Here is a 27,569-nt window from a genome sequence, read left to right as displayed (position 1 = left end):
TTGGCTTTTCCCCTTACTTAACCTGCATCACTCAGGGGATATGCAGTTTATCTGTTACACAAGATTGCGATTTTGGAACCGTGGACTTCGGTGGGTCGAATGACTCTTGAGCCATTGGCAGGTTTCCAGTAAGTCAGACACGGTACATCCTAGCTAGAAAGCGCCTGCTGAACTAGGCAATTGCACTCCCGTGATGCAGTCACCAACCCTACTTTTTCAGCATCCTGAAGATTTGCTAGCTGTCCATGTTTGCTTGTAGCACACACTGTCCCAGATAGGGAGCGGTATTAATGGTCTGCCCTGTGCCCCACCTGCTTTTATGTTGTCCTATGTGAGTCACTTTAGCAGGCGGCCCTGCAGTCTGACTTCTCTTCAGGATCTGAAATTCAAGGCGACCTCCTGGTACACACTCTCAGCCACAGGCATTAGGATTGGTGTTAGAAAATGATTTCATGCATTATTATCATACCTCGATCCCTGAAAGCTAGAAGCATGGAGTAAGACAATCCCTGAAAGCTAGAAGCATGGAGTAAGACAATCCACTTTGAATATTGATCATATTAATCAGTAATGGGCGTGGACTGAAATGCCGGTAACCTGAGAAACCTCACAACCTTGTATCCATGGAGAAAGGGCACGAGCTGTGCCGCGTTATACACGTGTTTTGCTTCTGATATCTGGAAGATGTGGTAGGTTGAAATACACTCATGCGTGACAGGCTCTTTGCAACAAATAAAGTTATTGATTTTATTTATGTATTTCTTTAGTATATGGCTTGGCAGTTCGGGCTGGACTGTTCCCATGAGGCACAGGGTCAAGACTGATTTGCATATAGCTGTGTCTGAACTGGGGTGGCGAAGTGAGCTAAAGAACGATGATGGATTCAACCAAGATCTGTGACTTGGGGTGAGTGTCTGAAAAGTTTCAGCGCTCCGTCCATCATCTCCTTGTGTTTACTTTGTTGGCCCTAAACTGGCAGGGTATGCCCAGACGTGGGTCCCTTGCTCTCTTTGCCATTTGATTCAAGCTAGGCTGGCTGATGAGGGCTGTTAGCCCGAAACCGGTCCCAGGATGCTTGTTTCCGGTCCAGGGAAGACATGGCTTGGCAGTTCGGGCTGGACTGTTCCCATGAGGCACAGGGTCAAGACTAATTTGCATATAGCTGTGTCTGATCTGGGGTTACGAAGTGAGCTAAAGAACGATGATGGTTTCAACCCAGATCTGTGACTGGGGGTGAGTGTCAGAAAAGGTTCAGCGCTCCGTCCATCCTCTGCTTGCGTTTGCTTTCTATAGTATATGCCACCTCCAAACAGATCAGTACCAAACATAACTGCGTTGGGGCGTATTCATGAAGGTATATTTATATGTGAGTATATCTACATGTGGACAATTGCAAGGCAATTGTGGAGGGCGTAGGCAAGTCTGTCCCAAAATGAACGCCTTAGGGGGTGGAAGAGTCACACAGTAGAGACTACCTTTGAAGTGGGTGAATAATGGTTTGCAAGCTTTAAACGAGCCAGTCACCAGTGCAGATATTGTGCTACCAAAGGTGAGACCCCACACACGTACAGTGGTCCCTGGCTACCTCACACTGGAGTAACTTTCTCCCACAAACCCTACATAGCAAAGGGCAAGTACGAAGCCGTAGGAACCTAACTGGGCCGTAGAGGACCTCAACATGTGTAAATAAATACCCAGACTCAAGGGGCCCAAATGATGCCTGAAGGCAAGGCCAGCAGGGTCAGGAGAGAGGGTTACCCAGTTACACGGACTCTGCACCTGCAGCTCTAAATCATGGCCCTGGGCCAGGTACATGGAGGAAAATGAGCGGTGAGCAAGTTGAAGCCAGGAATCTGCAGGGTACGAAAGGAGCAACGTCTCTATCTGCCGGTAACAGGAATTAAGGTCTACAAATTATGATGGGGTATTTGCGAAATCACAATGTGAAGTTTTGTCTAACAATGATGTACCTGTGAGCAGTAAGTTGAGATGGTAGGTTTGTTTGAATAATGAAATTGCGGCCAGATTACTCTGCATTACGCCTTGCATCTCGTAAAGCAGTGTCGTTGGGGTTTTAAGGTCGAAGACCCCCACCTCCTATCGCACAGGGCAAGGCAGTTTGGTGGGGACTCGGGGTACACCAAGGCCATGCAGTGGGGCCGAGGGGCTGGAAAGACTGCTTGCAGCACCAACAGATACGAGCTCAGAGGTCTTGGAAGAGGGTGGGCCGAGGGTTCCCGTCTGCATTTCAACGGAGCAGCCCCAGATTCGAATGTATGCCGAGTCTCGTCTGACTAAGACGCTGCAGACGAGATGACACTTATGTTTTATGGTTTTCTGAGGCTGAGGTGCGAGCAGGAGCGTGCACGCCTGTGACCCATTTCACGAGGTGCGGTGGAGCCCGGAGCACAGTGCGCGCCCAGGCCTGAACCCGGGGTCGGCAGTCATCACAGCAGACTGTCCCTGAATTTTATGGAGCTGGACAGCCTCTGAGGTGCACCCCGTCTCAAGTGCACTCGGCCACAGGAGGGGGAAGGGGGCGAGCTATGATATCACAGGGCTGAAAATCACACAGCGCGTCAGATTGATAATCGGACTTTGGCACAGCGCTGTGACTCTTGCACAAATAGAATCAAGTCTACCTGCTGCTCCCTTGTTACCTGAACCCTGCAGCTCGCAAGCCAGCGAACCCGTTTTTCATGCGAGGGCAAAGTGAAACCAGCGAGTCGTAAAAAGCAGCAGGTTGGAAGGAAAGAACTGGGTTACGTCCGGGCAGAGCGCAGTAACCGGAACGGAAACGGGAGGTAGCTGGAATGAGCGGAAAACAAGCGAAACACCCCTTAAATTGTTTTCAGATTTCTTCAAGAAAAAATATACAAACTCGGAAGGAAATGTTAAGTCTGCAGAAATGACAGTCGCGCCGTGCATATTGTTTAAGGGGAAATCAAAGAATTTGAATTTTTCAACCGTTCTTTGCTCTTTTTAAAAGCGAGCTGTGTCAGAAATGCCTTGTAACCATTCAGGAAATGTGAACAATACAATTCACGAATAAGGGTATTTTACACTAATTTATTTTGGGTTTCACGTGAAGAATTATTACTGTTCGCAGGTTGTCGGTGTCTGACCCCCCTTATCTTAATCCCATCTCGCCTCCTGCGCTGTCCTTTCTGTATTCTGGTGTCGGAATGTCTCTTACTTACGCACATCCGTTGTGCCTCCTAGTGTCCTGATCCCAATATCTCTGGCTCTGTGCATCTGTGCTCTGTATCCCTTAGCGCGTGCCTAGCCCCGAGCGCCTGCCTGACCTCCAGCGTGTGCGCACGTGCCTGACCTCACTCAGCATGTGACCACGCCCACCACATTCAGTCAAACAAATGACGGCTGGCCTCGGGTGTCTGTCGTCGCTTCTGGAGGATATGAGATCACTAGGTGGTTGAGTCTCTCAGGCTGGGTGGCTTCCTTCAAATAGGCCTTTCAAAGCCACTGTGCATCGCAGCCTGCCTCTCCGTTTGGCCACCATTACACACAGGCCCGGCTCCAGGAATTTTTATTTGGGTGGGCCAAGGCTGCATTCGGGTGGGCCACTGCGGGCTCGATTTGTCTCTTGTATGTCTAGCCAGACCTGCTTCCTGGCCCGTCTTATTCTCTCCTTAGTCTGACAAGACCCAGTAAAATGCACTTTTTTCCAAATCTCTTTCTAAATGTTATCACTCTCAAAAAGTGTGTTTTCCCCATGTAATGTCCCTTTGATGGGAAGAGGAGGTTTCTCAAGTGGGAGTATCAGGCAAGCAGGCACGTAACACCCATTGGACTCAAAGGGCTTCAGCCCCCCCCCCCCCGTCGTGTGTGGCGCCCGGGCTGAGACATCTTCCCGGGCACACACACAGCCGCACCCGAGCACTTCACAGGTCTTTAAAGACCATTTGCATGTTAATGAGGCCTTGCTGTTGTTTCACCCCTTATAAGAGCCCCTGCAGCTCCACTCTGCCTATTGCTTAAAGATTCGGCCCCCCCCCCCCCCCCCCCCCTGAAATTTGGCCTCTGCAGGCAAGTGACACTACTTGGGCTCCCTCTGTGCGAGCCTTCAGGGAGAATCCCTCTTCATTACTACCTCCACCTGACCCTGCAGTGCACTCCCTTACAGGCTTGATTATCCACTTTTCTACCACCCCTTTCCAGTGCACCTTATCTCATAGCCGACCTTGGGCCCAGCCCCATATCAGCCACCATCCGGTTCCACTTTCATGCTTCCCGGGGAAAAAAACATTAGTAAAATCACCACCAAACTTGAAACATTGTATATAGCAGTAAATGTAATTAGCATGTACTTTAAAGTATCTTCCACACTTGCCCTAATGACCCGACTGTTAATTAAATAACCAAAAACAGAAAAGGCATGACGGGGCTGGCTTTAGCGCTGGTGAGAGAGTCTTTTTTGGCACCCCACCAAAGACCTCTTTCTCCTTAGATACCTTTACTACCACCCTCCAACAGTGCCCTTCATCTCTCTGTAGCCCCTCCCCATCATGACCTCCTCTGACTCCCTCACTAACTCCCTCCACCAGTGTCCCTCATCTCTTCGTAGCGCCCCCACCCCATGGGCTCCTCCTCGGAATCCCTCACTGCCACCCTCCACTAGTGCCCCTCATCTCTCCATAGCTCCCTCCCACACCATGACCACCACCTCGGATTCCTCTACTGCCACCCCCTTCTAGTGCCCCTCATCACTCCGAAGCTCCCCCACCCCATGACCGCCTCCTTGGATTCCCTCTTTGCCACCCTCCAGCAATGCCCCTCATCTCTCGGTAGCCCCTCCCCCTATTGACCTCTTCCTCGGATTCCCTCACTGCCACCCTCCTTCAGTTACCCTCATCTCTCCGTAGCTCCCCTCTCCTTCCCTCCACCCCATGACCTCCTCCTCTGATTCCCTCTTTGCCACCCTCCAACAATGCCCCTCATCGCTCCATAGCCCCTCCCCCTATTGTCCTCCTTCTTGGATTCCCTCAATACTACCCTCAACCGGTGCCCCTCATCTCTCTGTAGCTCCCCCCTCCATCCCATTACTTCCTCCTTGGATTCCCTCACTGCCACCCTCCACCAGTGCTCCTCATCTCTCATAGCCCCTCTCTCATATGCATTTCATTTGTTGTGTAGCACTACTCGTATCAGTGAAGGGTGTCACAGTACTTTACATCATGCACACATTATACAGAGACAATAAATCAGTCTACAGGGAATGTCACATAAAATAATGAGGATTACAAGGTGTAGGAATCATGTCATCTGTACTGGTGGGCAATATATTTTAAGAGGGTTTGGTCTGGGGAGGCACCAACTCAGAATTTAAAGAGTACTCTAGTGGTTGCGGGTTGGCTTTACTGATAAAAATGTATATCTGATCGAAGAAACTCCTTTTAGCAACATTAGAATAATGAAAGACTGGGGGAGTTCTAGCTATATCACAACACAAAAAAGCAAAGTTTGTATGCAGCTCTTTGATGACAGTTCAGGGGTCACTGTCCTATTTTAGGATTCTAACTTCTGAACTGCAAGTAACACAAGGATCTCTGTGACAAAGGCAGTAACCCACTGAGCTATCCACATAAAATACAGTTTATCTGCATTTAAAAACTACCAACAGACAAATGACTGTTCTCCAGCAGGATGATAAATCACCAGTTATCTCGACATTTTTAGGTCGAGCCTAGAGCAGCGCGTGCACTGCTTGCTCGACTTTTAGAAAGGCGATTTTCAGAGTGCAATCAGAGGCTATAGCTGGCCTCAAGTGTGCGTTCACGCGCACGCACGCAGCCGCCATCTGTCTTTTTTTTTTTTTGTCGGGTAATTAAGTGTTTTCTCCGCGCACTTGCTGTAAACTTAGTGAAGGCTGCATTTTGTTCATGTTTTGTATTTTCACCTTCATGCGTCCGTTTTGCACGACCCTTCAGTCACCAGTACATTTTCTGAAACGAAACGGTCTCTTAATAAATACACTACTGCAAGCTCTAACATTTCCTAACTGTATTTCGAAAAGCACAGGAAAGTAAAACCTGAAAAAAGTTTGGTGGAGACTCCCTTAGACGTTTGCTAGGTTTTTGAAAGTTCAATGCAACCTTTCACAAGCGTATTTTGATGATTTGGTTGGTCGCTCAAAGGACGTCCGATCCTATTTGATAGCAAAGAAATGCGTCCTTGTGCGCACGCCCTTGAATGTACTCCCTCCCCAGTCGCCTCTCGCTGCTCTTTGCCGGCGACATTCTTTCTCGCTGCCTCGTCTCTCCATACCAATGCACCCCCACCTTTGGTAGTCCACCTCACATGCGTTCAGAAGCAAGGGCTTGAAGCAAGGACTTTATTCCCCCATGGAAACCAAGCCAGTGTGAAAATGACGACACGCTTATCTCACACTCTTTCACACACCAGGGCTTCTTTTTTTTCGCCACAGTTTTGTTACTAATTTATTGTCCCTGTTAACGGTTGCTAGCTGTCCCTCATGTGGAAGAAGACGTGTGTTATGTTTCAATTTTCTCCCTGCTACCAAGTCCCATTCCTGTAGTCTAGTGCAGGCTAGTGCGGACAAATCGTTCTCTCATACTATGTTACATTTTCCCAAGAGGATCTGTCTTTTTTGTTTAATTGAAAGACATTTTTGACACACGATCTTTCTTCGCTGGCTGTAAATGCCAGTGCAGATTGGTGAGGCTTGAAATCTTACTCCTTTTGATCCCAGCTTGAAATTCTTACCCTATTGTCGTTTCCGTGCTTCATAGTCCTGCACTCTTTTCAGAGGCAATTCCTACATGAGAAAATAAACACACTGAGCTACTCAATGCCATATAAAATCTGCCAGAGTGATCAACTCTACAAAAATAGGCGGTAGATTACCGAAAATTCCAGTAGTCTACTGCAAAAACTCCATCTGCTGAATATTTGACTGATCAATACTGCGTTTTTAGGTATCGCCTGCATAGCGCTTGCACTGTGCTTGAGAAATCTACTGTTTTTTAAAAATAAACTTAAAGGGAATTTACATCCCGCCTCCTATCTTTCCTGGCTTCTCATTGGTTCCTGTATGTGCCACTTACCTTTCTTCCATTTCTATTGGCTGTAGCATATTTTCCTGCATTTACCAATGATTGTTCCTCGTTTGCTTCTCTCATGAGTTTCCCTCCACCGAAATACTGTTAACATCCGCTTTGGTGGAACTATATTTTCATAAAGTTTTGCCTTTTACTCATGCAGCATATTTATATAACAATGTATCACCTGAAAGTTTAAGTTATTTGCATAGAATCACAGGATCTTGCAGAGCCGCCAAGACTCGAACTGGGATCCCCAGCTCTCGAGTCATCGGCTTTGGCCTCCGCATCACATCCTCTCCACTCCTGTGTCATCTGTCCGGGAGCTCTTTCCTTTTCCCGGAGATGACTGATGAAAACAGCTCTTTATTCATCACTGTTGTTTTACCAATGCTTGTTACTTTTAGGTCTCGCCTTCCAGACAGCACAAGCTGTCTGGTTGCAAAAGACCTCAAGTGAATTTACAGTAGGTTTATATCCAGCCATTGGTTGATTTTAGAGTCACTCTTATTTGCTTGCTACTTATTCAATTGCTTGCCTTCCTCTTGTGTTTGTATCTCTCCTGGAGCATAGCCTCTTACCAATCTTTTGATTGTCTGACTTGTATATTCCCACTGCTCAGTGTGTGTGTTTTCCAGCTCTCTTCCCCTTATGGCTCTCCACTGGCAAATACCAACCCAGGGAGGTTCCTCCCAGGGCCGGACTGGGAACTGAAAGCAGCCCTGGCAAATTTTGCCAGACCAGCCCCCGTCTGGTGAATTTCATAGTAATTCAAATTTCATAGTATGAATTTGACATTTTATGAACAATTTCATTACCATTATTCTGATTACCATTATTCTGATTGCATGCGTTAGAAAGTATACATCTTATTTCCTGTTTGCATTTGAATAAATACACTGGGGGTGGCATCTAGTGTCTCAGTGAGTAGCACCAGTCACAACAAGACCACTAACTCCCTAAACTGCAACTGCAAGTTTAGCTCAGATATAATAGGATGTTCTGACTCCACTACTCTGGCTATTAAACACATTTCCTATCTATGAGATGCCCCTGGCTTCTTCACATTCACTCTTGTTCAAGTACTTTCAGCCAGATTCAATAATCTTCATCTAGCTGTTTATTATGCTTTTTTTTAAAACGTGTTCCTTCCCAGAAAGGGCATTCTTCCAGTTACCTTTCTTTCCCTTGCTACTCTTTTTCCCAATCCTGCCTGCTACGCTTTTTACTCAGATGTTAAATTCTCCATTCTTAAACCTTTTTGGCCATTTGATTTTCCTCTCTTTTTCCTCTGCTCTCTTGTCCTTTCAGTTCTTATCCTCCTTGTCTCTCCTTTTTTCTAACCCATGTTCTAAATATAATCTCCCCTCTCATTCCATTGTGTTCCTTTCTTTTCCCTTTCTCTCTTCCCTACCAAGTCTCCATGATCACCTACGATTCTTTACTCAATTCCTATCCTGGTTAATGCTCTCTCATTCCTCCCTCCCTTACCCTTGTTCCTCCTGCCTTTCACCCCATTACTTGATTCCATTCCTTCTCTCACTTATTCCTCTTGTTTCCTCTTCCTTCGACTCTCTTTCCCATCCTCAATGACCCACTGTTGTAGGGTAGACTGCGGCACAACTGAATTCAGGCAGAACGTGAAAATGTTCGCGGCCGTCAGCGCAAACTTAGCCATCACCCCCTCTGAGTTCCAAGACCGGACCGGGTCCCGTCCGATTCCCGGGCCGGGCCTAGGCCCTTGCCCCTTAGGCTCCTTTTGCTTTTCCAGGTTCAGTAATTCAGGAGGACAGGTCATAAAACGAGGAGTGCCACATCTGTGTGAAACTTGTTTCTAGTAAAGGGATGGAGGCAAAATGGAGGCGTTGATTAAAACCTTTGCTTAGATCGAGTTTGTGGGCTGGGCCTGACAAACGTGTCCATTCTCTCACAGTGGAAGTGCTCAGTGGAAGAACTGAAGGCAGTATGCTGAACCAAACGAATCATGTTTTTGCATTTAATCTGTCAGCTTTAATTCATCTATTTTGGAGATTTTTTTAAATAGCAATTTAGGTTTCCCAGAACTGTCTAACACAAAGTCCACACTCCACAGATGTTTAACCACAGTGCACTGTAATTTCAGAGGCTGGTCTCTCCGGCCACCAACGCAATTTTTCTGCTGTTGCAGGCGGAATCAAGAAGGAACACCCCCCGCACATTAAAATACCTATCACCTGTTCGCCGATTAGTATGTAAGTCATGTGCAAATGAGCGTCATTACACTACAGCAAGGTCAAGAGGAACAGCAATTTTCAATGTTAGCGTGCCTATGTCAAGTGCAAGTGCTGCTGGAAGACGGGATAATTCTATGTGATGGCGAGGCGGTCCTGCCAACATAATCCGCTCCTTCTGCCGAAGCTCCAATCCTTACCTCTAAACAAAGGCAATACCAGCTGGACAAAAAGGTGACCTCCCCCTCATCAATAAAGAATCAGTAGTATGATGCAGTTTTATCTGAGAATAGAGAAAACGCTCCTTTTGTTGAGGTCACAGACTAGCTCCAGCACCAGCCTGCTGTATATAAGGACTGAAGTCCCAGATCACACCGGCACCCGTTTCTATAGAGCAGCCAACATCGGTAAGTTAAGAGCACATTTTCATTAACAATATTTGACGACAAAACCAGCCTGCCTTTAATGTATATGTTATCAACATGGTGGGTGGAAGCATCCATAAAAGTTGTTTTCAGTATTTGCAGAATGCTACATTAGGTTCTGAAACCGAGTTACTAGTGCAGAGGAGCCTAGTATTTCCATGAGCATTTATCACGAGTAGCAAACAAGTTATGAAGCTATCACCTGATGTGGCTTCTGCAAATCCACGGATCATTTATATGTTTAGACTACATTTTAAATGTTGAATATGGAGGAGTTAAAATTGTTGGGCGTAGGAGACCACAAATGTACAGCCCTGCTTATTGTATGCATTCAATACTGAGGAGTTAATTATCAGTTAATAGAGCTCGACAACTGGTACACAATTCACTCTCTTTAAACCCCTCCAATCTCCCACGTCACAATGCCCTGGGCCTGCACAAAACCGAGCCAGCGCGCGGTGTTTCAATAATATGAGCACGCAGCCATGATAATTCAACTTCTGGCCGGCCCGCCCTGGTCCCGACAGACAGTGCCACCGTGGCATTGGGAACCACGGTCGCCTGGTTGTGACTCTCAAGTTCAACAGACAGCGCCACGTGACGGAACTTGCGACCGGGCAAGAAAGAATTAAAAACAAAAGGGGCCTAAGGGGCAAGGGCCTAGGCTCCGGCCACCACCGCGGATGAATCAGATCAGGCCAGGAGCAGGAGGATTTAAGGATTGCATGCAATTTACACGACTGAACGGTGTCCAGTCCTTTCGTAAATAGACTCACCTGCTGGCGGCAGTCCAGATAGGGGGAATACAATTATGGGGTGCCTCGCTCTTTCCCAGTCCCGCCCTGGCCTCTGAGATGCCTGCCTCGCCTCCTCGACCTCGTCCTTGCCTCAGAGTCACGCGCACTATTAAATGCGCGAGCCAAATGCGCATGAGCATCACCAGGCAGCAGACCCCAAAACTAACTAAAACCACGGCGCACAGACGCGGAGGGGGTGACATCTGCGCGCTGCGCACGTCTACGTCACTCATAATGATCAATGATCACATGGTCAGGTGTTTTTTTATATAAATTATAATGAGTCCGGTATCGTTTTCTGCCTGCTGCTGCCTAAATGAAATTTCAAATCGGCCGGCAGGTCACTGCTCACGTCACGGAGAGTTGTGCGTAATGCAATGTTATGTTTGATTTTACTTTGCACGGTCGGTCCGACATGGCCAAATCGGCCCCCAGCAACAGAACCGGCCCCCTGTCATAAAACCGGCCCCCACCCCACCCAGCCTACCGGGGGATTGCCCGGTGCCCGGAACGGCCAGTCCGGACCTGGTTCCTCCTCTTGGGCGGAGGAGCATCACCCCATAAGCCCCAGAGCGAAAAAACAAAATGGTAATAAAGTTAATTTATTACCGTTTTATTGTTCAGCCATCCATCCTGAACTAAGTGTAAGGACAGGGCAAAGCCAGCGCTGCAGAGTCACAGCGGCAGAGAGCTATGCACTTTCAAATGCGCATGTTTTTTTGGCTGGCCGTCTTGGGCTGGCCAGCCAGGCAAGCGCATTTTAAAGTCCTCTAGCCCAGCAGTCTTAGACAGCTGGGTTAGAGAACTCGCAGGCCTCCAGTGCTCTCAGGAGCGCTGGGAGAGTCCACTCTATCCAATCCTGTTGCTGCTTTCATGCTGTGAAATCAGCGCCGGGATTGGGTAGTGTAGTTTCCTGCTTCCGGGGCTTCCAGAAGACGCCGGAGGGAGGAAGACGTTGCACTGAGAAGAAAGGAACAAGGTAGGTTTCTTTTATTATTTTTTGTTGTTGTGCCCCCGCACTCCACTCTCGGTACATGCCAGCCGCCACTGTACCAACCCACCCCACCTTGTGTTGCTCTCTACCATGTGTGCTGCTTTTCCCATCCTCCACCCAGTGTCTCTGCCATACTTTTCCCTCTCCTTCTGGGGTCTTTTTTTTGTATTTTGCACTTTCACGCTACAAAAAATACTTGTTTATTTACCAATGCAAGTGAAGTATACCTTCTTAGATCAGTAAACAAACCAGCATTGGCATAGCCAATAGGTTTCGCCTTTGGGACCTTATAAGTGTTTAGTTATGCAGCACAATATCCTTGGTGCAATAACATCAACTGTTGCAAGGTCCCAAAGGCGAGACCTATTGGCTATGCCAATGCTTGTTTATTGTTGTACATCGGTGGTAGATTCACTGCGAGGGCCAAGGCTCATGTTTGGGTGGGCCAGGCTCATCTTTGGGTGGGCCCGGCCCACCTGATAGAACCGGGCCTGATTACACATATAACATAGGATCTCTCACAGCAGTCCCATCACTCTGGTTGGCCTGAGCAGCAGCAGTATAACACCTGTGTTAATGGCGGCCATGACGTCCTTGATTCAGACCCCCCCCCCCCTCCCGCCCCCCCTCCTCTTTCCGATGCTTATAGCTTGTGTGGTGGCACTGTGAGCTGTCGGTTAGTGATGTATAGGCACTTTGATGCAATTTTGAGATCCTATTTCTCTTATGGGCTGGTGGGGCCACATGGGTAGATTTTGTGTCTTCGCACTTGTTGCAGGCTTGGGAGGCACTGCTCGTGGTTCTTTGTGTTGGTGGTGCTACAAGGCAATGTCCACAGATGCTGCAGGGCTGATGGAATATGCAGATACTGTTGCTGATGTTGTGTGGCCGGTGATACTGTAGGTTGAGTAAGGGGAACAGATGTCTGTGGTATGGAGGTTGGTATACAGTGTGATTTTGCAGGATATAGGGAAAGATCTGTCCACCATGATTAGGGCTTCAGGTAGCATTTGAGGTGGAGATAAATAACAGCGGTAAAGATGTTCAAGACCTGCCAATACTATTCACGTGAAAAAACATCACTGGCAGTGCTCTGCCAGGAACACAGGGAGGATGCAGCATTCTGTGCCCTTTTAAGACTAAAAGTAGGAAATAGTCAACAAATGGGATGTGTACTTTGCTGTACTCTGAAAACTACTCACAGTACTATTCTTGGAAGAGGAAATTATGTAAACCGTAGTCTTTAAAGTAACAGTAGATGAGAAACTTTAAACTTTATCATGTGTTTTGCAACAGGTGAGGTACAAAAATAGACACTTTATTTGGGTTACTAATTGCTCTTGATTATGTGCAAACCTAAGAACACTATTGTACTTCCTTAGTCAGCATTCCTTGGATATATTTCTCATTGGGGTTACCAGCTTCCTGTGGGTGCAGTAGGTTCATGCCGCCAGTCTGTGTTCTAGATGGCGAGCTTGGCCCCAGCTCAGATTCCTGGAGCATTATCCTTCATAGGGGACTATATCCCCACACCAAGCTTGTGGTTGTACCTCTGAAGCATCCAACTTTTTCACCGGTGTGCACTGGAACCTTGTTAAGTTCTTTTCAGCTGTGATAGAGTTGTGTGCATGCCTTGTCTCATATTAGCTGAATCCTGGTAGCTTGGCAGTATGATTTTATTTTTTCAAACAATATTAATTTAACTCAAAGTATAACAAACGCTACAGGGTGCATAAAGATCCAGGTAGGGCACACTATCGCACTGTCTCGTATTCTAGTAATGATAGCACAAAGTCGAAAAGTAGATGCTAAATTTGCTACATTAGAAACCTATTGCTATATTTAGCCCCAAGGACACCTGTGTTTTTGTTACTCATTTGAATGTCTTCCTTGCATTACATGGCCAGTCTCGGCTGTTCACTACATCTATGGCTGACACAGACCTACCAGGGACCAACCTTCACCCCTCATTGCCCATAATAGCAATACCTACAGATTCAGAAGCCCCTGACTTGACTTCAAGGACGTACAGGCAGCTTTCTTAGCACAAAACCTCCATACGTTTTCAGCATAGCTTTTTGTCCCCAACTGTGACGTTGAATAGATTTCATTAATGTCGGGGTAAGTCTTCTAGTGAAGATAAGGAGGCAGAGTGAACTAGCATAGGTCTTCATTTATCCTGAATTGTTTACATGCATAGATATTCACATGCATATTCTTAACCCTTCGCCTATCTTTCTTTATACGCTGATGCTAGTTCCTCTTTCATCCTTTGCACAGCTGCATTTTTTTTATCTATGTGCTAGAGTTACAAAATAAAGAACAAAATAAACTTTATTAAATGGAGATGTTCCACAAAAATCACCTTAATTTACATTGTGAAACGTATACACTTCCCAGTCAGTAGGGGGTTCCGTTTTCCTCTAGTCTGTTTAAAACCGGGGTGCCAGGGGGCAACCTTCTCAGTGTATAGCCCAGAAACACTTTGTCAGTAAGTAATTTACTTGCAGAGATTTAAGAAGTGATTTCTAAGAGTCCTTGGTGCTACAACAGCAGCCTCGAATATTCAATCCTTAGTATACTATAGAGCCAGTAACTCATTCGCCATCTTTTTATTGATCGGTAAGTGTGTCTGTCAGTGGACGTTTGTGGGGTTGCACCCACCTACACTCCTGTTTTTTTGAGAGGTACAGCAGTCCTACCATTCTCTGGCTCCGGGCCGCTGCTGACCAGAGCTGGGAGCAGCCGAGGCAGGTGACACTACAATAGGATTGTTACCCCAAGATGAGGCGTGATGGAGGGGGAGTATCGCGCTATTCGGAAACCCCAAGAATGGTGGTTAATTATGGTCTGGCGCGGTGCGTCCATTGGGGCGTGGGGGCGTTGCCCCCCTGCCCGCAGCTCCCTCGGTGTCTCTGAACTTAGTTTACTTAAATTCAGAGACGCCGAGGTTGGTGAGAACTGACAATGCATGTCAGTCAGCATGACGTCGGACCGTGGGCGGTCCGGCGTCATGTTTACTGACATGCATTGTCAGACCAGGCAGCACTGCAGCACAAGTGCGCATGAGTGGGCATGGTGAGCTAGTTTTTAGCCCGTGCCCAGTCATGCGCACTTGTGTTTTCACCGATTTGCGCATGCCCATTAGGAGCCCCTCGGTCTCCTAATGGGCAGGCGGCGTGCGAGGAGTAGGCTGTGCCCTCAGCCAATCCTGGCGCTGCAGCAGCGCCAGGATTGGCTGAGGGGTTGCCACTGCAGTGCTGACGTGACGTGCTGTTCCATCCAGTTTGAAGAGGGCAGAGGCGCCAACGCAGAGGCGGTCAGGTAAGTTTTCCTTTTAATTTTCATAGTATTCGACCCCCGCGCGTGACCCCTTCCCCCCCCCCCCCCCCCCGGCGACTGTTCACACGTTCGTTTGCTTATTCTCCCGTGCGACCCCCTCCTCCCCCCCCACCCCCCCTCGCGACTGCTCACACGTTCGTTTGCTTCCTTTGCAATCATTTTACGCCCCGCCACTTTCAAATGTCACCAGCCGCCCCTGATTATGGTCTGTTATTGGTACTGGTATTGTGCGCTCCAGGATGGGGGCCTCGAGTCACAAAAAGGGTGCGGTATCGTGCTGCTTTGCGCAACTGTCTGATTTTTTTTTAGTTGTGCGTCTTGCACGCAATCTGTGTGGGATCGGAGCATTCAGAAGCGGACTCCCCTTTCCCCTGTGCACACTTGTGTGCTGCCTCTAAGAAACAAACCCACCAACGTACGAGGGAAGATAACAATACATTTTTCTGACATATGGAAAGACTTCCGCCTTAAAGCGCACGTGTGTGTATGGCGTATGCGTACACACGCAGACACGGTACATAGTGCCAATATCGGCAACAGTTGTCCCAAAACACATAAGTACATAAATAAAACACACAACACTGTATTGTAAGTGGAGAAATATTGCTGCAGGTTTATTAGCATAATAAATATGCAAACATGGTGGGTTATCTTACGGGCGATCCCAGGGCAGGCCAGCCCCTATGCCGCCTGCCCGTCTGATAAGCCTAGAGTCACCATGGCAACGCCAAATGGTGGATACCAAATATTGGGAGGGGCCACCCCTCCCATCCGTGGACCACCAGTCCACTTGCTTTACACGCCCCCCGTGATGGGTGGGCGGAGCATACATGGCAGCCCCCGGTTGCTCAGACCCACAACCGCCTGTCGGCTAACGGGGCGCCGTCGTTCTTCCAGGGGACACGCTAAAACATCCCTGGGTATCCTGGCTTAGCACCCCGCGGTGCTGCTGCATGATGTACCCCTTGGTATGTGCAGACCCTGGATCGCCCTGTAACTCCTCCTGCAACACAAAGTAACATTTGTTAGAAGACCTAGCCCCCCCCTTTGTCCCTCCGGACGCCGGGTAAGCGGAGGGGCGGGCAAGGCGGACAAGAGGGCGAGGAGGGGGCGGAGACAGAATATGTACCCCTGTCTCCTCCCCGCCGGAAGCAGCCATCTGCTGGGGTCTCCCCTGGAGTAGCCCAGGGACTCGACCTCCCACCCCTGTGCCTTCCTGTGGCACTAAGGCGGCCGCCCTCTAAGGGGGCGGGCCGCTACGCAACCCCCCCCCCCCCCCCACGGGCAGCCTTACATAGTGCCAATATCGGCAACAGTTGTCCCAAAACACATAAGTACATAAATAAAACACACGTCACTGTATTGTAAGTGGAGAAATATTGCTGCAGGTTTATTAGCATAACCAATATGCAAACATGGTGGGTTATTTTACGGGCGATCCCAGGGCAGGCCAGCCCCTATGCCGCCTGCCCGTCTGATAAGCCTAGAGTCACCATGGCAACGCCAAATGGTGGATAACAAATATTGGGAGGGGCCACCCCTCCCATCCGTGGACCACCAGTCCACTTGCTTTACACGCCCCCCCGTGATGGGTGGGCGGAGCATACATGGCAGCCCCCGGTTGCTCAGACCCACAACCGCCTGTCGGCTAACGGGGCGCCGTCGTTCTTCCAGGGGACACGCTAAAACATCCCTGGGTATCCTAGCTTAGCACCCCGCGGTGCTGCTGCATGATGTACCCCTTGGTATGTGCAGACCCTGGATCGCCCTGTAACTCCTCCACAGCCTTGGGAGTGGCCACCGTCACTACCAGGGCACCCACCAAGGTAGACCTATTTACTTCCAACCTGCTGCAGCCAAAGCTTCCCCTAGGACCAATAGGCCCAGTCTATTCGCAACCCGCAGCTGCCAAGGCTTCACCAAGGTCAAGTAACATCCATGCCTAGAGTGGAGAGGTGCACCCCATCACCCTCCAGACACCCTGTTGATTTGGCGTGTAAAAGCCCATGCCTGATGAAGCCAAAGCCTCTTTGCTCAGTGAACTTGCGCATGGCGCTGTTGACACCTCAATGGCTTCTCCTGAGCGGGCTCCTTGCCAAGGTAGCCTATTACTTACAACCTGCTGCAGCCAAAGCTTCCCCTAAGTCCAGTAGGAAAAGATCCATGCTCCAACTAGAGAGGTGTACCCCATCTCCCTCCTGGCACCCTGTGGATTTGGCGTGAATAAGGCCTTTCCTGATGAAGCAAAAACCAAACTTGCCTTTTAACATAAACATGCTGATAACCGGGCTTCCCCAGGTCCAGCCAAACCAGTCTTAGCCCATGCAGGACCGTAGGCACGCATGCCCCCTCAGGACAGGTGCCCCCATCCATTCTAAACTCCAAATGGATTTATGACTGAATTAACCTGCCTAAGAGTAGGCGATGGTCCAAAGATACCTTTGCCTGGCTGAAGAACAAAACCTATTCAAGCCACTCCTGTCAGGAGGTGCCAGTGCGAGTCTAGTTAATAGATGACAAGCCCGCTCTACTTCCTCTTTCCCTGTCTGAGTCTAGCCCTAGTTGGAGTGAGCCCATCGCATTCCGTCAGTCACCACCAACTGTGAAGCCTTGCCCTCCTAAATTCTGCTAATATACCAGGGAGAGACAGGACAGAGTTACCTCAGAGGAGAGCCAACGTGTAAAATTCTTCTCTATTTTGAATACTGGGAAAGCCAAATGTTCTCCTGCTATTTAGAAGCCCAAAAGTGTTACCCCGGGGCTTCCCTTAATCATATGGACCATATCGCCCTTATTGGATGACCACTTCCACAACCTGGTACTAAGTGGTCCTACCCGGATCTGCACCTGAACCAGAGGTCGGACCCAAGCCCTTCTAAGTTCTGCTGCTCGACCTGCCTGTTAACATGAATCCCAGGGCAAACCACAGGCATCTAAACCCATGTTTGCCATGCCTGAGCTAAAACACCTCCGGGAGGCAAAACCCCAGCTAACCCCTATATGTATTCCGAATGTTCGCTGACAACTGCCAGGGGAAACGCGCATAACTGAAGCAACTGGCGCCATGCTCATCAAATCTCAATCCCCCCTATTCTGACTGCAAAATATGCTCATGTGGTTGACCGGATGAGTGCTCCCTCCCATCCCTATGATTATGGAGCTGCAGCAGTAGATGCTAATGATGGGATAACGAGCACCGCTAAACAGACATGGAGTGATCCTGAGAAAGAAACGGTTGGACCACAACCACCACCATATCCCGCCTGTAGTCAGTGAGGTTTACGTTGCCATCTGCAGTAGTGCAGCGACAAATTGCCGCCATCCAACCAGTGCAGTATCCTGTTCTGTGCATCCCCCACATTCTTCCACAGAGCATCTCTGCCTGATGTCAGTGACCTAGGTAAAATATCTCCCTGCCAGGCAGCCTGGCATTGAAAATTACATCACCTACACCGTGAGAACCCTACCTGCCAAGCGATTTCGCTCAAATCTTGCCTGGCCTTCCTACCTTCCCAGATGATCCAGCAAGCTTAGCTGTACTCGGTCGATTGACCTGACCAAACCTCAAACCCACCAGTTTGGGCCACATAACCTGCCCCCAAGTCTCTGCTGCACAACCAATGAGCAGGAATGACAGAAGGGAAGGGGCCCCCGGTAGTACTTAAAAGTTTCCTACTGCCTAACCAGCTGTGCCCCTTGGAAGGCTGCCACAATCGCTTAGGATATGAGCTTCACTCAGCACAACCCTTTCATCCTGGACCTACCTCCAACTGATGTGGCGTAAAGCGCGCCGAACCTTAGGGGTCCGCACCCCATCTGACCAACATTGGTGGGACCACACCTGTCAATTCTTGTACTCGTCGTCCCAGATAACCTGGCACGCCTGACGTGTGCCTAGGTACATGGTCCCCTTGCATGGCGGCCTGCCAGCGAGACAAATATCCAATACACGACGAGTACCACTCCCTGCCTTCGCTAGAATCCTGCCTAGCTGGATACGCGAAGGTGAGCAGGCATAAGAATCAGAACCTAACTGTGCCTGAGCATAGGACCTAGAATTCAAACAGAGAGAAAAGCGTGGTGCACTGCCGCACAGCTTGGCCCCTCAACCACTTCCCAAACCTTGCAAGCAAGCCTTTGCTGGATGCCCTCAGATCCTAGTCGTGCGCGCCTCACCCAGGGGGTTCCCTTACTAACAAAGCTTTCGTCCTACTGCTAGCCGGCTTAACGCTCAGTGTCCCAGGACATGAAATGCTACAGCCAACACATAATCTACGTTCTCCGACCGCCAACGAAGGATAATGTGTTCACCAAAACCCTGAAAAGGACATCACTGGCCCAGAGACAAGGCAAACAATGCTAGGGCCAATCAGCCGCCTCCCTCCAAAATTTTCTGCTGGTTAATTGACCAAAACTGGCCGGTACCTTAAGAAGTAATTATCTTGCGCCGTTATCCAAAGTACCCGCACTTGCTGGTACTGCACGAGCACTCTGGCCAAGTGCGAATTGTGTTTCCTCAATATTCTGGGATAGTGTTTTCAACATACAAAGACAGCCGCGGCTCACTGATATTACTGCCAATAATATTCTGTCACCTCCTTGGTGCATCACCTTGGCCTTCCATGACAGCACCGTCCCGTGAACTTCCCAAGCCCCATATAGGCCCCTCCTGCCTACTCACTGCTCCCTACAGCAGGCCAGTTGTGTAACTCTAACCAGGACTCACCAAAGCGGCCCCCTCAGTTAGGTCCACACTTAGCTCCTGCTGTGCTGTAAACATAGAACATCACAACTACTCAGCTTTGCTCAGGCAATGCGTAAGGGGTCAGACCGGCCACTAGCACGCCGCGCAGTTACTAGGTGTTCAGCTCACTTAGAAGCCTAGCTGATTGACAATCCTAGCGTTAATCGAACGTGCATTGAGAAATACATCTCAAGTTATACAAATGTAAATGTATGTGAACGTAAAGGAGTTGAAACGTAAAACATGAGCTCCAGTTACATGACATACAGGCACGTGTCATTGAATCCCTATATTTACTACAAAAGGCACTACCTACAACAAGCCCATCTATTGCTAATCAGTGCTTCTAATTGCATAAGGTGAGAAGCCATATTATAGCTCAGTTGCAGGCAACCGAGAGCTGGCCGCCCCCACTCCTTGCTCTTGCGCTCCACCCAGAGCCCCAGACCCCCAAAGAAGAACAAGCCAAGGCCACACAGCCTCAGTTACCAATGAACAAAACACTACCGTCTCGGTTCCACTGCCTAACCCATAAATACTGAGCACATGTCATGCATCCCTATATTAAATACGGTACTTCCTGGACAAAATCACTTATAACAGCATCGCACCATCTCTGGAAGTAACAAGGTCCTCATAGTGAGGAGATCTTGCCCTCCCTGCTTGGCCTAGAACCCTGATTTAGAGGGACTAGTCGCACCAAATGCTGAGAACCTTGCCTCTGAGGCACGGTTGCTGGTTACTCTCAACCGGCCCAAACTGCTGAGCCACGTAAAAGAACTGCACTCTGTATAATATTAAAAGGTAATGAGCGGTTCATGGCAATGCATTTCAGAGAAACCCGCTTTCTGCCACTGTTCCAGCGTAGCTGTGAGATTCACTTCCCCTTGCACCATTACAATAAGTTAATAGTTGTTGTCTGTCTTCCCCCGGCTCAAGGTCCTTTGCTAGCAAAAATATATTGGTGAACGTGACCTGGCCTGCGCACCTGCCGGACTGCTAGCGGAATCGCAGCGGCACTGGTGACCCGACCACAGCTGCGCACATGAATTACATAACAATAACCTTGGCATCACTGAGCGTGCTGTGTGGCCCAAGGACCGACTATCTGGGTATCATCGGTTACGTTCATGTCCAAGTGAGTGCAGCACCGTGGAAGCCTAGCCCAGAAATGCGCCACTGGAGAGGCCCGGGGGTAAGAGATGACTCTATTGATGGAACAAGCTATCAATGAAAATTATAAGCTGGGTGATCTATGGGAAGTGCATATCCTAGCAGGATAATCATGTTGTTCCAAATGTCCTAATTGTGCCCGTACAGTGGACAAGGCTTGTAAGTGAAGCACATGATGCACATCTAAAGTGTAACAAGACTGAAAGCACCCAAGATTAAGAAATGAGATAATAGGCCTGAAGGTATAGGAGCGCAGGCAAAGCACCTTAATTACATTACAAAAGTCAGGTGCGAGGCGGTTCAGTTACTTGCCCACCAAATCTCAGGATGCGGACTCGCCGCGAGGATCCAACCCTGGTTTCCCGCACGATAGTGGGCCAACAAACTGTCGCGCAGGCGACCCGAAGGTAATGGAGCGCATGGCAGGGCACCATTAAGCAAAGCGCAACCAGGCACAGCAGAATAAAATAATGAACAAAATGAGTGTGCTGTTGGATTATGTTGCGTGATATATATGACGCGAACACAACACGAAGGATTGGAGCGCTTTACAAGGAACCTAGTATACATAATACGTTCAGGTGCGAGAAGGAATTGCCCGCTGGAGTCGCAGGATGTGGACGCGACCTCGGGGCTTGAAATAAGCAGCTCTGGCCGCCGGACCATATACTCTCCCACATGGATCTAATAAGAGCGTGACCCCGAGGCGCCTGCCGCGGAGCACTACGCCAGAGCCCTCGCAAAGAAAATACCCGTGTCGCCCATGCGGTCTCGTGGGGCCCGACCCCAAGCAAGGATAGAAAGGAGGGACCCGTGAGGGCAACGTCAACTTGCCTGGCCCGGAGGGGGGAAGGCTGTCCCCTCTAGCAAGTGTTTGCGCTATGAAATTTGCACCTACATTAGGGCTTCCGGTGAGCAATGGAGTCGGGCGTGTAGCCCTGGGGCTCCGGCGGTGGCTCCCTTCCCTGGCCGGATAACCTGCCTACATGTGAGTTGAAGGGACTGCTCCCTGCCGCGATTCCCTCAGCGGAGGCTCTGACGGTCTACTACCTGCCTGGGTGATCGGCGGCAGCGTAGCACTGCTGCCGTGAGCGGCCCTGAGGTATCAGGCAGGCAGAACCACGCGTGGTCGGGGGTTGGCCCCGCCCCCCCCAAGGCCCAGGTACGCGCTGAGGCACTGACCCACCTCCTGCGCCAGCCGTCCCCGGGACGTTCTCGGTGATCCCCGAGTGCCGCCGACGGGGGCGCATCAACGATCCTGGCCAACCCGATTTAAACCACACCGCCTGCTGAGCTGACGCGCGCGAAGTGCTGCAATTTGGTGCCGACATGCAACGCGGGGCCCAGGCCTGGCTCTGCCCCCTGTGCCTACTTCGGCACTATGTATCCGGGCCGACGCAGAGACTGGGGTTGAGGCGAGAAATCAGCGGTCGCAGGTGAGGCGCTGCTCGGGGGGCTTCACGATGGGGGAGCTACTATACACATGAAACGTGCTGGGAATGCCATCTGTAAACCTGGTGTCCCTACACAGCAGCACACAGGGTTCGCGCCGGGCCCCCACCGCTGAAAGTTCTAAAATACTGAACAACGAGACAGGAGTGGCCCTCCGCTAGGCCGCATCTCGCCCCGGGAAAGACACAGCCATGGGGGCCCCAAGATATCAGAGTCACTGGCGATGGAACCTATAATCTTGAGTGTGTGAGTCTCAGACCTTAACCATTAGGCCACCGTGTCTTTCTTGCATGGGAGGCAACAGACGCTCCCGTCCAAAGGCCCGTGACTTAGAAGGTCTGGATCTTAACCTGGAAACAATATATCAATTATTTCATCTTTTATATAGCGCGCACTCGACCCGGCGGTAATGGAGCCAGTCCACTCACGCTGAGCCTGAGCACCGTATTTGGACCTAGACAGGGACCGGGAGATGAAGTGGTTAGCCCCGAATCACAAGCAGTGGGCGGGGCATCGAGGCTCGAACCCCGGATTCCAGCACCAAAGTCGGCGGTCTAGCCGACCGACCACATCCACTCCGTGGTGGCAGGACAGCGCGCGAAGGTAAGAGCCGGGCGCGCCCGGGGGGTGCGCCGCCCTGCATGTAGCCCCCAGCGCTGCCCATCCGGGAATCTCCCCTCGCACACACAGTGTGTCCCGCACTTTATATAGCGCGACTCGACCCGAAAGCACCGGAGAGCTGCACGCGCACTGTATTTGCATACAAATACAGGTCCGAGATGAAGTGATTTGCCCAGAATCACAGACTGGGACCCGACCTCGAGGCTCGAACCCTGGTTTCCTCACCAAAATCGGCAGGGCAGCCGACGGACCACATCTCCTCCCGGAGCAGGCACAGCAGTCGAGATCTGCCTGAACAGTATCAATAAAACACCCGCCCAGGAAAAACTTTGGCAGTGGAGGTATCGAACCCACACCTAAGTTATAAATTGCACGAAACAAAAGGATGCCTCTTTGGAAACAGCAACCTGCAGACCTATTTACATCATACGCACTCTGAAATCTACTTGGCACACGTTCTTTGCAGCAGGCGCATTGACCCTCTGCACTAACTTCACCGAAGTCAAAACCTCAACTATACAAAATGCTGATCTCTCCAAGGAAGAAAATTAATCACACGAGTTATCTTGAATTTATGTGAGGCCTGGTAATTGCCGCGGAGCGAAACGCAGCATCAGGTGCTTCAAAAGCATAATAAACTACACTACATTACACCATCAGGTACAGGGAGACAGAGCGATATGGCAAAGAATCCCAGAATGTGGACGCGACCGTGAGGCTCGAACCCTGGTTGCCTGCACCAGGTCGGCAGCGCAGCCGAACGGACCCCCTCTCCTCCCCAGGTGGCGAGGTCGACGCCTGCTACTTGGCCACCGAGCCACGACCCAAAGCTGCCACCCAGGGCTGGGAAGGTGATGGCGGGGGGGGGGGGGGGAGGGGGAACGCGCCCTGGGGGTCCCAGAGCAGGAAATAGCAGACGGGATCGGCAGAGACAGAAACAGATGAATTGAACATGTAACCTTGTCCGTGAGCGCCCCCAGTTTCAGGCCACAGTGACTCGTTGAAAGCGCGAACTCGACCCGAAGATAATGGGCGCTTTCCATAGCACCGCGTTTACATTACACATTCCGGCACGGGGAGATATTTGGATGGCCTGCCGATGCCCGACCTATACTAACACACACGCGCCCCTCCCCCGCAGCACCCGCAACCTCTCTGGCCGGCGACTTGGGCCTGGCTTTGTGCCCGCAACACCCCCCGCCCGTGGTATTCCGACCACAGGGCCCCGTCACCTGGTGCTGCCCAGGGACAGGGCCGGGTCGGGGAGGGGAGGCAGGCAAACTCACCTCGAGCGAGGGGCTCCGAGGCTGCTGAGCACGCGACGACCGAGCTGCAAGGCGAACGAGCGGACAAGAGGGCGAGGAGGGGGCGGAGACAGAATATGTACCCCTGTCTCCTCCCCGCCCCCACCGGAAGCAGCCATCTGCTGGGGTCTCCCCTGGAGTAGCCCAGGGATTCGACCTCCCACCCCTGTGCCTTCCTGTGGCACTAAGGCGGCCGCCCTCTAAGGGGGCAGGCCGCTACGCGACACCCCCCCCCCCCCCCCCCCCCCCCGGCAGCCTTACACAGCCAGAAATGTTTATTTTGGCAAAAGCGTTTTTGTACCACATCACACCAGATTTCTAACCACCCCTACCTTTTAGCTGGGGGGCCTAATCCGAGTGGTCTGTCGATATACCACAGCTTGGTCAAGTGGGGGAAGAGGAGCTGGCTCGTCCGGACACATCTGCAGCTGGGCACGGTGTCCAAGCCCACGCTCGAGTGAGTCCATATTGGCATCTCGGAGCCTGACCCCTTAAATGCCTCGCTTTGGACACGTTACAGCAAGAGGAGGAAGCAGAAGGCCGCTATCGATGGTTTCTGTACACAAACCGACAGAGGAAATATTGCAATTTCACACACAGTCACGCTGTGTGCACATAGGATTTCATTGTACAATATTATGTTGCGAAAGGAAGTTATTCTGTTTTTAAGAGCTGCCTTACACTTATTGATACTATGGAATTGCCTTGAATTAACTCCGTCTCATAGCAGTAACTCTGTCCTCCCTACAATGGTGTTTAAATACACATGCCTAGCACGAGAACCTTCTGATGTGCCCCATGCTGACACTGGCATAGAAGAGACTCGGGATGCTGAGGTGGGAGGATGAGTTGATGTGGGAGCTATAAGCAGCCACCGCATCAACAGAACCTTTTATGATGTCAGGAAAGTTCATTCATCTCGCACTGGCTGCTCTTTACTCAATACAAATTCATTTTTAACTCTATTTTTCTCCAACCTGTACACATTCAGTATTTTTTTTTTTAAGATGGAAGTAGTAGTCCACCTTATGGTGCTGCTATGGAAATATCAAAAACTGAGGGTGACCCTAAATATCGGGGTGTGAGGCAGTGTTCACATATGGCAAAGGCGTGGTGCTGGGAGATTACTGCTGGCGAATGCAGATGAGCGTCTAGACCTCATTCCAAGATGGCGACTATCTTGCGGCTGATCAAAGACGACTGCTTCCGTGGGTTGGTGACAGGTACGTCATGAGCTGTCGACGGCCAGTAAAAGCTGATCGCTGCAGCCGTGCTGGACAGCGGCTAGTGGAATGCAGTAAATTATGCGAGGGAGCATTCATCAACCAGACTATTATTAACAGTAATAATGTGTTGCACTACTGCAGGTTTGATGTTAAGTTTTGTAAAGGGCAGTTGTTTTTACCCAATTTAGTGGTACTTGTAGTTCAACTAACAATACGAAGGGCATCTATAGAGCTCATGTCTATGAGGTCATCTTGAATGAGCTGATGTTACATTTGTGTAATATCCCTCTCGCATCTCTAAGGGGGTTTATCTGTATAATTTTTCTAGTAAAGAGAAGTGCACGTTTTCATAAATTGTCTGTTCACACTGTCTAGTTAAGCCTGCACAGTAGTGTTACTTTGACTAGGATGTTAATGTAACTATTACCCCTGTTAATGGAGCAGCTCGTGTACAGGGAGAATTGTTTTAAAGTAATGGGCATCAGAAGTGGCACAGGAACACCATGTCTGGTGAAAGGCGCCCTTTCCAAAGAGGGTCCGTGAGGAGCAGCCCATCCTCTAGGGTTTCATGTAGGCCCAGATTTTCTTGTAAGTGACTGTCTTTTTTCCTTTTTTGTGTCGTCAGTTTTTATTAAAGTAAGTTTCACAACACAGGTACATTATAGCAGAGAATAGAACAGTTGGTGCTATACAATGCAACAATGGGGGTGGAGAAGGGAGAAAAGGAGATGGGGAAAGGGGGGGTGGTAAAACAAAAAAGGGGGGCACCAGAAAAGGGACACATGACACTTTAGAGTCGACTGGGCTAGTCAGTCATCCTGGCGACAGGTGAACTCCCGGGGCAGCAGCAAGTGTGGGCCTTCCGGGCAACAGCTCCAATCGGAGTGGGGGGAGAGGATGGGAATCCAAATTATCCGTCGCATGGTGAGGAAGCAAGGGGGGCACACAAGTTGAGAGGTGGGATCCGGGTCTGTCTTCTCAGTTTAGTGTGTAAGGGGGAGGGTGCATGTCAGTGGAGTAGTGAAGACCTGCAGTGTTGGACCGGGAAGGGGGGGCGATCCTCCTAAGGGGAGTGGCTGTGTCTTTTGAGACCTTCCTAGTCTTATTGTGGTTTGGTATGAATGGTGTGACCCGATTATAATGTTAGCAGATGATCCGTCGGTGTGATATAGGAACCTGTGAGTAATATTCGATCTGGGGGAACAAGATTGCTCCATGAGTGGGCTGGCGTGGGGAGGTGAATCCTCCAATGTTTCCCACCTCTGCGTTCCTCAGAAACATGCCCAAATTGGGTAACTAAGTGGATGCTACAGGACTGCCACACATGGATCACAGCAAGATGCCTTAATGCTGGAAGACGAGCGGCTGCTGCAGGTCCACTCGTTGACCACAGTAAGATGCCCCAACTGCTGGAGTAGAGAGGATGCTGCAGGCTCGTCCCTCATAGACCACAGTAAGATGCCATAACTAGGGGATAAGCGAGGATGCTGCATACTATCGTCTCCTGGACCACACGAAGATGCCACAACTGGGTTAGTAGAGGTGATGCTGCAGACCTTCTTCATGGACCACAGTAGATTCCATAACTTGCAGAGTAGAGGGGATGCTGCAAGCTCACACTTCGTGGGCTACACTAAGATATCATTAACTTGGGTAGGCAAAAGGATGCTGCAGGGTCACGCCTCACGGACCACACTAAGAAGCCATAGCTAGGGTGGGAGAACTGATGCTGCAGGCTGAACCCCCTTGGAGCACATTAGGGTGTCAGAACTGGTTCAGTAGAGTTGATGCTGCACTTCTGCCTCATGGACTACAGTAGATGCCATACCTGCGGAATCCAGGTGTTTTTTGCAGCAGGATGTGCCCTGCAATGGAGCATGCCCCTTAAGGGTGCTGCCTGCTGAGCAAGCTGCTGGGGCTCCGCGGGTTTTCTGCATAAGGGTGGGGGCAGTGGAGTGGGCTGCAGGGAGCAGGTGGTTGAGTCGATCCATCCCAACAACACACAATAGAAGATTCCACATAGCTCCAAAAAAGAACTAGTGTGCTAACCACCTGTGTGAAGGACAAAACAATTTGGGCTCCAATGGTTGCCTTGCTGCTGCAATAAGAATTGTGAAATAACTGTGATTTTGTTTTCATAGTACTATTGTACGTTCTTGCATGTGCGCCTTTCCCTTCCACCTCCTGCCTGCGCCCTCCTTG

General features: G+C 50.0%; 1 protein-coding gene across 1 annotated transcript in view; it reads left to right on the top strand.

The window, feature by feature from the left end:
* The window catches only part of ELL3 (elongation factor for RNA polymerase II 3), a 250,716-nt gene that overhangs the window by 49,453 nt on the left and 173,694 nt on the right, over positions 1-27,569 (top strand). The window lies entirely within an intron of this gene.

Source organism: Triturus cristatus, chromosome 3_1 (genome assembly GCF_964204655.1).
Source record: "Triturus cristatus chromosome 3_1, aTriCri1.1, whole genome shotgun sequence".
In the NCBI taxonomy this organism is placed as follows: domain Eukaryota; kingdom Metazoa; phylum Chordata; class Amphibia; order Caudata; family Salamandridae; genus Triturus; species Triturus cristatus.
The sequence above is the reverse complement of the archived record's forward strand: the minus strand, read 5'-3'. Positions and strand labels throughout refer to the sequence as shown.